Raw genomic sequence first — 11624 nt, 5'->3', positions numbered from 1 at the left:
GCTTCTAAAAGTCTAAAAGGTTCTTATCCCTTTGTTGAGATGATAGTCTTGTGTCTGGTCGTCCAGATTTTCCCTCAAGCACTATATCAGTCGTGGCTGAGACCTGTATAGTCGCTGGAGTCGATGAAAAGATCATATATTCACATGAGACTGATTGGTGGTGCTGCTGAGTGACTAAAGAGACTAAAGACCCACTCAAGGGAAGGTCTTTGTCTGCTGAGGGTCTGCACGTGTGGACCGAGGACGGACCTTTGTGTCGTTGTGTGGGAGGTCGGGTTGTGTGGGAGCCTCGGGTTGTGTGGGAGCCTCGGGTTGTGTGGGAGCCTCGGGTTGTGTGGGAGCCTGGGGTTGTGTGGGAGCCTCGGGTTGTGTGGGAGCCTCGGGTTGTGGAAGAAGTCTCCTGCTTGTGTCGGGGAGGCGCACTCCTCGCCAGGATCAACTTTCACTTTGGGTGGCTTGGAGGGAGTGTAGTAGAGAAGGCCTCGTCTCGTGAGATGTCTTTTGTTGAGATAAGAGAGATAGATAGGCAGTTACCGCCCTGTGGACAGTTACCCGAGTCAGTACTGACTGACGGTGAGGTTTGGCCAACATGCAGGGCTGACGTGCGGCGCTCACCACACGTCAGCTGTGCTGTGCCTCTCCGCCTCCAGCCTGCTCAAGGAGTCATCAGTCATGGGTTGCAGAGAAGTCATCAGTCATGGGTTCCAGAGAAGTCATCAGTCATGGGTTGCAGAGAAGTCATCAGTCATGGGCTCCAGAGAAGTCATCAGTTATGGGTTCCAGAGAAGTCATCAGTCATGGGTTTCAGAGAAGTCATCAGTCATGGGCTCCAGAGAAGTCATCAGTCATGGGTTCATCTGGAAGTGACTCCATTCTTTCATCTATTGTTCGTCATGATTCTGTCTACTTACTGAGACGCGTTCAGGCTCAGGACAGTATTCATGATGTCGTCAATTCCCCGCCGAACATAGAGAGTATCGTACATGTTTCTGTCTCTTCTGTGTGGACAGTAAACATCCACTTCTTTCATTCTCTCACGACAGTCCAAGTGTCTCATTCCTTCTTTCGTTGGTGACTTTACGACACATCAGTACTCCAGTTTTGCTTTGAACATATTCACTGAACATTTTCCTTCATTATCTCTCTGTCTCATTACGTCTTCGCAGTGCTACCTCACCAGTGTGGTGACGTCTGCCTCACTGCTGGGCCATGGTAGGGCGTCACTGTTATCCTGGTAACCTCACCAAGACATACTTTCTCAAGTTCGTCATCATCAAATCACATCAGGTTTGGTTCTTCCCATCTGGAGATTCTAATCAATTCTTTTCGCACTTCTTTTTTCTGTGTTTGATCCTATCATTTCACTCCCTCTCGCGTCATATGGAGGAGGAGAGAGAATGTAGTACCTACTTATTCAAGAGTACCTACGAGAGAGTATCTACCAACATACGAGTACCTACGACGGTATTTTTTGCCATTAAGCGTGGGTGACGCGTGGCGCTGACCACAGGAAACAAAATCTAGAGATGATTATAAAGAGTCGTGTGAGTTACGTGTTGTCCAGCGTTATGTGTGAGCTGGAGAGGTCGTGTGGGTGAGGCAGGAGATAAGGGCAACAACCCGGGCCAGGGAGATAGGAACTTGAAAGCCACAGAAGTGCTGCCTCATTGCGCCGCAGCCGTCTTTAACCCTCTCGACACCCAGGCGCGATGGGGTGGTGGTGGGGGTGGGGGGGGGGGGTACCGGTAATATACCTCCCTGGTCGGTGGCTGCCTGCCACCTACCAGAGAGAGAGAGAGAGAGAGAGAGAGAGAGAGAGAGAGAGTGAGTGTTGAAGTGCATCATACATTGTACATTGTCGGGGGCAGTGTATAAAGATAGGTACGAAAGTCTTAGAAAAATGAAATATGAGAGCAAGAGAGAAGATATGGCAGTGTGTGAGGAAACGAGACACCGCCTGGTAAAATATATACGGGCGTGGGAAGATATATGAAGGAATGTTAAAAATTGCAAGAGCGTGAGAAAATATGAAAAATCCTGATATAATGTTAAAAAAGGGGCGAAAAAATCTGGAAAATCCTCTGTTGCCCTGGCAATAAGTGAGTGAGGGAGAGAAATTCAAAACTGAAAGTCATTACGTTAGCTGTAGAGTCTGGGCGTGCGTGGGAATTTGCATCCGAGCGTGGGAGAATCCTGTGCAGCGTGGGAGTCTCTGACGCAAGGCATCCCTGCAGCATACGTCAGTTTGAGTTACGACTCGCTTGCACATTCCTGTATATATATATATATATATATATATATATATATATATATATATATATATATATATATATATATATATATATATATATATATTTTCTTTCTTTCTTTTAAACTATTCGCCATTTCCCGCGTTAGCGAGGCAAAATTTGTAAACATTTCCCTTTGTTGTCCACATCAAGATTTTATGACAGTCATGATGTCAGACACGAACACCACCATCTGGAAAATCTTGTTTACCAATGACGTCTGAGCTCCGTCTCTTCCTTGTATATCAACTGTCTGTTCTACGTCTTGTATCTCATTCCTGAATCTCCCCCGACGATGTGATCATTACACGAAAGTGCACTTGGGAACTTACATCCCAACTAACTTTTCCCTCAGCCCTGCTGAACCTGATAACCTTGCTCTTATCTACATTTACCCTCAACTTTCGCCTTTCACACACTTTTCCAAACTTAGTTACCAACTTCTGCAGTTTCTCACTCAAATCAGCCAGAAGTGCTGTATCATCGGCGAACAACAACTAACTCACTTCCCACGCCTTGGCATCCCTAACAGACTGCATATTCGCCCCTCTGTCCTGAACTCTTGCATTTACCTCCCATCCATAAATGAATCAAACAGCCATGGTGACATCCCACGTCCTTGCCGCAGACCAACCTTCACTGGGAACCACTAACTCTCCTCTCTTCCTACTTGTACACATGCCGTACAACCTTAATAAAAACTTTTCACTGCTTCTAGCAACTTAACTCCCACACCATATACCTTTAAGACCCTCCACAAAGCATCTCTGTCATCCCTGTCATATGCCTTCTTCAAACCCATAAGTGCCACATACAAATCCTGTTTTTCTAAGTATTTCTCACATACATTCTTCAAAACAAACACCCGATCCACACATCCTCTACCACTTCTGAAACCACACTGCTCTTCCCCAACCTGATGCTCTGTACATGCCTTCACCTTCTCAATCAATACCCTCCCATATAATTTCCCAGGATTACTCAACAAACTTATGCCTCTGTAGTTTGAACACTCACCTTTATCTCCTTTGCCTTTGTACAATGACACTGTTCATGCATTCCGCCAATCCTCAGGCATTTCACCATTATCCATATATACAATGAAAATCCTTACAACTAATCAACAGCACAGTTACCCCCCTTTTTTGATAAATTCAACTGCAATACTATCCACTCCAGCCGCCTTGCCGGATTTCATCTTCCGCAAGTCTTTCACCACCTTTTTCCTCTTCATCACACCACTCTCCCTGACTCTCTCTTCGCACACCACCCCGACCAAAACACCCTACTTCTGTCACTCTGTCATTAAACACATTTAACACATCCTTCTCACTTCATCACTACCTGTTATTACTTCCCCACTTGCTCCCTTCACCGATGTTCCCATTTGTTCTCTTGTCCTTCGTACATTATTTACCTCCTTCCAGAACATCCTTTTATTCTCCCTGATGTTTAATGACACTCTCTCTCTCCTAAACTCTCATTTGCCAGGTGCCCTTTTATCGACAAACCTGAAGGGGAGAATGAACAGCTAGGTAGACTCTGGGCCAACTGCTGCAACCAGGATTCGAACCTATGCGCTCGACCCTAGGCGGCCCGTGATTGCGTCATGGTCAGGGGTTTAGAGAAAGATCTATCGTGTGATTTAGAGATATATTGAGGAAAGTTACTCGTATATCAAATGTCTTCCTTTTTTATGAATTTCACAATGAGGGAGAGTGTGTGAGAGCGAGAAGGAAATAGACATAAAGTGTAAGTGTGTTACGATTGTCTCAACATAATTACTTATACTTTAAGAAGTTTTCTCAAAACTCGCTTCACTACTCTGGCTGTTTACTACACTACCAGACGTTCTCTTCCCAGTATAAACCCAGGTGATCGTGACGTATTCTCAAATTTTGTTTCGTAAAAATAACTGAAACTATTTTATCTGAAGTATCACTGTCACCGTTGTATCTTATCTCTTATCTAGTGTGATGACGAAGATGGAACTTCCAGCAAAACTTCTCGCTATTTCTTTTATTGTACGAGAATAACTGAAGCGGTTACAAGTGATTAGAAAGATAGTTAACAATAAATGTGTTATCATACGAACTTTGGGACAGGTACAGCTTAATCAGGTACAGCTTAATCAGGTACAGCTTAGACAGGTACAGCTTAATCAGGTACAGCTTAGACAGGTAAAGCTTAGACAGGTACAAGATAGGCAGGTACAGCTTCGAGAGTTGCAGCTCAGGTAGTTACGGCTTAGACAGGTAGAGCTTAGGCAGGTAAAGCTTAGTGTACTGGTACAGTGGAACTTCTTTGCAGGCTTCCTGTTCCACGTTCTTTCTGATATTTGGAATTTTGTCGCTGGTGTAGAGGAAACGACTCTTGAGGAAGGGCGTGTCGTGCAGTGAGGTCTGGCCTCACTAAATTTCTTGGGAATAATTATCCTCAGGCATCGAGGCGGAGGTGCAATGGCTTCCAGCCAGACGCTCCGTGAAGATGGGGTTCTCCAAGGAGCCGCTGGATAGAGTTTTCCCCTTGATTACGATGGTTCAGTGACGCCTGGCTAGACAGACACACACATTCACAAGAGTCCTCAGGAGCCGAGTCGTTCAGCATTTTTCGGATATGTGTTGTTGTGGGGACGAGGCTCAAGGTGGAGTGGATGTGGGACTGTCTCTGTGTCGTGGTGATGGTGGACACACACACACACACACACACACACACACACACACACACACTCCCCCTCCTCAACGACCTGGAACAAGTAATTAAACATGCTACCCGAGTCCCCGACCGTCACGATCATTGACCTCGTCTTTTACCACTGAACCTGCTGCCCGCTGTGCACATGCCATCTCTACCCCTTCCGGATCCTCCGACCACAATCTTGCTCCTACCACTTCTGAGTGGACTCATCCATCCTCTACCCAACTCCTCCTTTGAACGCTAAAACTGGAACTTTGAAGAGAGTTCAGAGGTCGTCCCTGGGTTTATTTTTTTTCTTCTTTCTTTCTTTTTATTTTGACTTTCCCTGCGAGGAGTCCTGCTTCGCTAGCCAGGATGCCTCTAGCTGTGCTGATCGTATAGCGGAGGTGGTCTTGGCCAGGAAGATGTCCTGCGTCCCTGCCACCACCAGATCTTCCCTCCCTCCAGCCATGTTGTGATCCCTTCTGCTGCGATGCCTGTCGCACGAGCGACGGACCACGTACGTCGGGTCAGGAAACTCATCCTTCTTTCACCACTGCTCGGAATCACTACGAAGCTGTTTTTCGTAAAGTCAGGCACACCTTCATGAGGCGAGTGTGTGCTGACCTGACTTATTCTACCACCGGCTGATGTTTCTGGTCCTTAAACAAAAGTGCTTCTGATAACCTCCCCTCACCATACCTGTCATCCGACCTAACCAATCTATAGCCAACTGTCCAGCTGATAAAGACGCTCCTTTGGTTACGTTAGTTTCCTCCAGCTCAACTTTAGATGAGTGTGCATCTCCCTCTCCCGCCATCTCCCATCCCTCTCACTGACCCTGCATCGCCTCCTGTATTTTCTTTGCTCAGGATCATCTCTCATCTTTCCCGACGCCACGTGAAAAGGTGCATGACCCAGACTTCACACCCCTATATCTCTTTTTGTCACTCGTTTCCTTCTGTTCATTTCCAAAAACACCACAAGTCAACCCCTGTAATGATATACATACTTGTTGGGCATATGGATGGTGTATCAGTCCTTCTCATCCTACTGTCCTCACTGATACGTCGGTGTGGGATATCTTCCTGTATACACTCTAAACACTTGTGTTTCCATGACTTCCTCTCACCATGAGAATCCAGATCCCCCCTTCCCCCCCCAGTCTGTCTCTGTATACCTGACATCCCTCATCCTCAGTAATTCACCATCTCTGAGAAGTGAGTCCTTTACAGCTTCATGTACCGTCCTGACTGTTACTTCATTGTTATCATTGTATATATTTATCCTGGATCGTCACGGTTCAGTGGATGATGATATGATATTAACAACAATCTCCACTTATTTCCTATAGTTTCTCCTCCCATTATTTACCGTCTGAGTGGGCCATCCTCCACTATTTCCTGAAGCTTAAGGCTATCTTTTATCATTAGGGACAGATATACTGCTACTTTATCATCTGTTTCCCTCCGTACTACCATGTGTTATCGTGTGTGTGTGTGTGTGTGTGTGTGTTACGGGGAGAGTTGTACATTTGTGTTGCCTTGTTGTGTTTTTATCTGATTGGTTATGTGTTTCTGTGTGTGTTGCTCTGTGTTGTTACAACGGTCATTGACCCAACGAAGGAATCTAATATGAATTCTGTTTACCTGTTTCGCAGGCGGCGTGAAATTGTGGGCGGAGCCGCTCAAAGACCGGGAACCAACAGACGCCCGAGTTCCCTATGATGTCATCACCGGGTTTCTTAACAGGACAAATCGTCTCCCTCTCCTCCCATGACGTCACTGCCTCCCCTCAAGGAGGTAGCGAGCGGCCGGAACAGGTAACGTCAGTATGTGTTTGAGAGAGGAAGGTGGATGACCGTCGCAGGGTTTAGAGGCGGTGATGTGTGTTGTTGGCTGGTTAATGTAACTGACTGAGTATAACGAATTACCTCATTTAGCTGGGTATAACTAGGTATGATATAGCGGTATGACTGGGTGATGGAGCTGGCACTATAGCTGGCTGGTATTATAGCTTTATGATCGTATAGCTTCATAAGTCTACAGTGAAGTGATCAATTATTCGGTTTTCTAAAAAGATTCGAATGAAATATTGATATGAACAGTAGCGTTATAGCTATATCTGTCTTCCCATCCATGTTTGCTCTTTCCCTTGTAGGCGAGGTAGCGCCTGGAACAGACTACTTCCAGTAGCTGGGAAAGGATGGACTCTTGCAATGATATTATCATCTCGACAAGACCATATTCTCTCTCTCTCTCTCTCTCTCTCTCTCTCTCTCTCTCTCTATATATATATATATATATATATATATATATATATATATATATATATATATATATATATATATATATATATACATATATATATATATATATATATATATATATATATATATATATATATATATGTATAATATTCGATAAAGTTCCACATCCAAGGTTACTAACAAAAGTAAAGTCACGTGGTATAGATGGGTTGTACTTCAGTGGTTAACGAACGGGTTGACTGGCCGTAAACAGTGTAGTGATGAATGGTCAAGCCTCAGAATGGTTAGACGTAACAAGTGGTGTGCCACAAGGATCAGTCTTGGGACGTGTTCTCTTTCACACAGATATTGACGAAACTGATAACAAGCTTCAGTTCGCAGATGATACTAAGTAAATGATAATTCTACAAGAGTAACTGAACGTTTGCAGCTACACACCGATGTAGACAAACTGATGGAATGGGCTAACACGCGGCAAATGAACTCTAATATCTATAAGTACAAAGTTATATATATATATATATATATATATATATATATATATATATATATATATATATATATATATATATATATATCGCTAGTAAAAGTTGGAAAGGCCAGCTGTGTTGTGAACCTGATCGAGCTGCAATATGTGAGTGAGGTAAGGGAGTTGGTGGTGATAATGTCAGGTGACCTTCAGGTCAAGCAGCAGCAGCGGACACACACGCAGGAAAAAGGACGAACAATGTTCTTGGATTTATAAGAAGGACTTTATGGATTTAAGTCGCAGGAAACTATCCTCACACTTCACAACTCACTGGTGCGTCCTCATCTTGAATACTGTGTTCAGTTTTGGTCAACCTCCTTCTTGAGGAAAGACATAGACAGAATGGAGAGAGTACAGAGTCCAGCTACCAAGATGATTCCCGGACTGAGAAACCAATCTTAGGAGAGTCGATAAACGATTTAGATTTATTTAGCTTAGAAAAGAGAAGGTTGAGAGATGACCTAATACAAGTATTCAGAATCATTACAGTCTACTATAATCTTGACCTCGCTGCTACTGAAGGATATATTCGTTTGGTTTCACTGGTAGTAATGGTTACAAACTCGTGGACAAACGTTTTACCTCTAATGATGTGGAGTGCATTATCTTCAACAGGATTGTTAATATATGGAAGGAATTGCCAATCAGTGTAGTTTCGCTTCAAATCCACGACTGACCTTGTCTGCGTCTCTGTAGATCCGCAGTAACTTTACACGTCTTCCTCTGTAGAAATATCTGTTTGTCTTCCTACTTAATGATCCAGAAGTTTCTGTTATTTACCATTATCACAAATAACCTCGTTAGGTCCTGACTGTCTATTACTGTTTTAATTCAGTTACATTCAGTTCTATATACACGTGTGTGTGTGTGTTATTTGTGTTGCCCCGTCTCTTAACCTTGTATATATGTTCCATGTCTTTACTCTTATACATTTATTCACACACACACACACACACACACACACACACACACACACACACACACACACACACACATACACACACACACACCAGCCTAAACCAGGTACTCATTTATCGACCAGCCCCGAGGGGAGGATGAAAACCTGGTATGGGAGTAGGCCGACTGCCATGCCCAGGATTCGAACGAATGAGTCCATCCCGGACGTTAACCACAACACCACGGAGGCCTGTGTGAATGTATTCTTATGCGCTCGTGTTTTTGTTTGTATGTGGTTGTGTTTATGTGTAAACATTCATATGCAAAGGAATGCAAACAGCAACAACAAACAGAGTGCTGGATCCCTACAGAGGCCTGTTTGTGATCGTAGACGAAACCAGAAGCATAGATATTACCGTGGCGAGAGAAGGTAAGCAAACAGACGACTGAAGGAGAAATACCTGCGGGTATTATACGTCAATATGTAAAATGAGGACAAACTAGTGAATCAGAGAGAGAGAGAGAGAGAGAGAGAGAGAGAGAGAGAGAGAGAGAGGATGCAGGTCCTCAGACCTGAATTCGAATGGCCGACCTTTTGAAGCCTAGATGTTTGGTCGTCTCTTTTACAAGCTTGGACGCGATGCTTGTTTGGATCTGGATCACCAGAGAATATCACACCAAGTTCGTTTTCCTCCTGTGCCTCTCGTAGCGCGGGAGGATTCCTACAGTAGCTTGACCTGCTCGTAGCGCGGGAGGATTCCTACAGTAGCTTGCCCTGCTCGTAGCGCGGGAGGATTCCTACAGTAGCTTGACCTGCTCGTAGCGCGGGAGGGTTCCTACAGTAGCTTGACCTGCTCGTAGCGCGGGAGGATTCCTACAGTAGCTTGCCCTGCTCGTAGCGCGGGAGGATTCCTACAGTAGCTTGCCCTGCTCGTAGCGCGGGAGGGTTCCTACAGTAGCTTGACCTTCTCGTAGCGCGGGAGGGTTCCTACAGTAGCTTGCCCTGCTCGTAGCGCGGGAGGGTTCCTACAGTAGCTTGACCTGCTCGTCTTTACCACCATTTCTCGCTGGCTGATATCAGAACCCACTTGCCACCTCTGAGCCCAGTCTATTCGTTGTCTATTTCAGCCTCGCACGTGTGTGTGTGTGTGTGTGTGTGTGTGTGTGTGTGTACATACAGATGGTTGCGCTAGTGTGTGTGTGTGTGTGTGTGTGTGTGTGTGTGTGTGTGTGAGGGAGGGGGGGGGGGGGCACTCTCCATCACGCCACCTGTCCAGAAGGATGTGTGTCAACCGCGATATCTAGAAGCGGAATCTAATTTTGTTTGCGGCGAAACAGACCCCGCGTTTACTACATACAATATGTGCCCCACGTTTACTACGTACAATATGTGCCCCGCGTTCACTACGTACAATATGTGCCCCGCATTCACTACATACAATCTGTGCCCCACGTTCACTACGTACAATCTGTGCCCCACGTTCACTACATACGATCTGTGCCCCGCGTTCACTACGTACAATCTGTGCCCTGCGTTCACTGCGTGCGATCTGTGCCCCGCGTTTCATCATCGCCCTCCCCCACGCTTGTTAAGTCTCAACAACAATAGCGATATTCTAGTCTGTTTGGGAGGTTATGTATGTATATATGTATGTATGCCAATGTATGTTAACATGTATACGTTCTTGTGTGTTTGTTTGTATGTCTATGATTCTTTTGTTCAGGTATGTTTTTTCCTGGCTTTTTACTTATTGTTTTCGCTGACATGTCTGTTTGTGTGTGTGTGTGTGTGTGTGTGTGTGTGTGTGTGTGTGTGTGTGTGTGTGTGTGTTTCTTTTCCTCTTTGAATAATTCATCGTTCGTTCGTCCGTCTCACAACAATTGTTTCGAGTCTTCACCACTTGAGGACGACAATACGACCCTTGTGCACGACGATACGACCCTCGAACGACCTACAAGCACGATAATACGACCCTTGAGCACGACGGTATGACTCCTCTGCATGACAGTACGACCCTGTAGCACGAAGAGGCGGTTTTGTAATAATACAACATGACCCTTGAACATGGCGGTACGACCCTTGAACATGGCGGTACGACCCTTGAACATGGCGGTACGACCCTTGAACATGGCGGTACGACCCTTGAACATGGCGGTACGACCCTCGAACATGGCGGTACGACCCTTGAACATGGCGGTACGACCCTTGAACATGGCGGTACGACCCTTGAACATGGCGGTACGACCCTTGAACATGGCGGTACGACCCTCGAACATGGCGGTACGACCCTTGAACATGGCGATACGACCCTTGAACATGGCGGTACGACCCTTGAACATGGCGGTACGACCCTCGAACATGGCGGTACGACCCTTGAACATGGCGGTACGACCCTTGAACATGGCGATACGACCCTTGAACATGGCGGTACGACCCTTGAACATGACGGTACGACCCTTGAACATGACGGTAAAACCCTTGAACATGCGGTACGTCCCTTGAACATGACGGTAAAACCCTTAAACACGGCAGCCTAACCCTCGTGTACAGGACGGTGCGGACCCTGAGATGGTTCAGTAATTAATAGACCCACGACCTTTCGCTGTTGGCGCAATGACACATACCTAAAAGACATGTTTTTTCTATGGGTTGTCAAGTTTTTTTATCGACCATAATTTCGTTATCATAACCTTAACCTGCTTTCAAAGATGGGGTATGCGTCTGCCAAATTATTCTTTTACGTTAAGCATTCTCTTAACCCTGCAGTTAATTTACGAGGTCGTGATAAAGCACGACCACCACCACCGACCAGATTCATGTCAGGAAAGCGTACATATTTCTCCACATATAGAGAGTACCCCACACCCCATTTACTGTCGCTATCATGGCAAAAACTGCTGTCACAGTGAAACAAGACTCAGGTATTTAGATCAGGGTCGAGCCCACGTGCCAAATATTACCAAA

The 11624-nt window shown here is 45.5% G+C and overlaps 1 long non-coding RNA gene across 1 annotated transcript in view; it reads left to right on the top strand.

Annotated features, from left to right (window-relative positions):
* The first annotated feature begins 6635 nt into the window (after positions 1–6635).
* The window catches only part of LOC139764608 (uncharacterized), a 54470-nt gene continuing 49481 nt past the window's right edge, over positions 6636–11624 (top strand). The window contains exon 1 of the long non-coding RNA XR_011716422.1: positions 6636–6786. This is a non-coding gene — a long non-coding RNA (uncharacterized lncRNA). The remainder of the gene's footprint in view (positions 6787–11624) is intronic.

The sequence above is a fragment of the Panulirus ornatus genome, chromosome 4 (genome assembly GCF_036320965.1).
Source record: "Panulirus ornatus isolate Po-2019 chromosome 4, ASM3632096v1, whole genome shotgun sequence".
Classification (NCBI taxonomy): Eukaryota; Metazoa; Arthropoda; class Malacostraca; order Decapoda; family Palinuridae; genus Panulirus; species Panulirus ornatus.
Note: the sequence above shows the minus strand (reverse complement) of the source record. Positions and strands in the feature narration are given on the sequence as shown.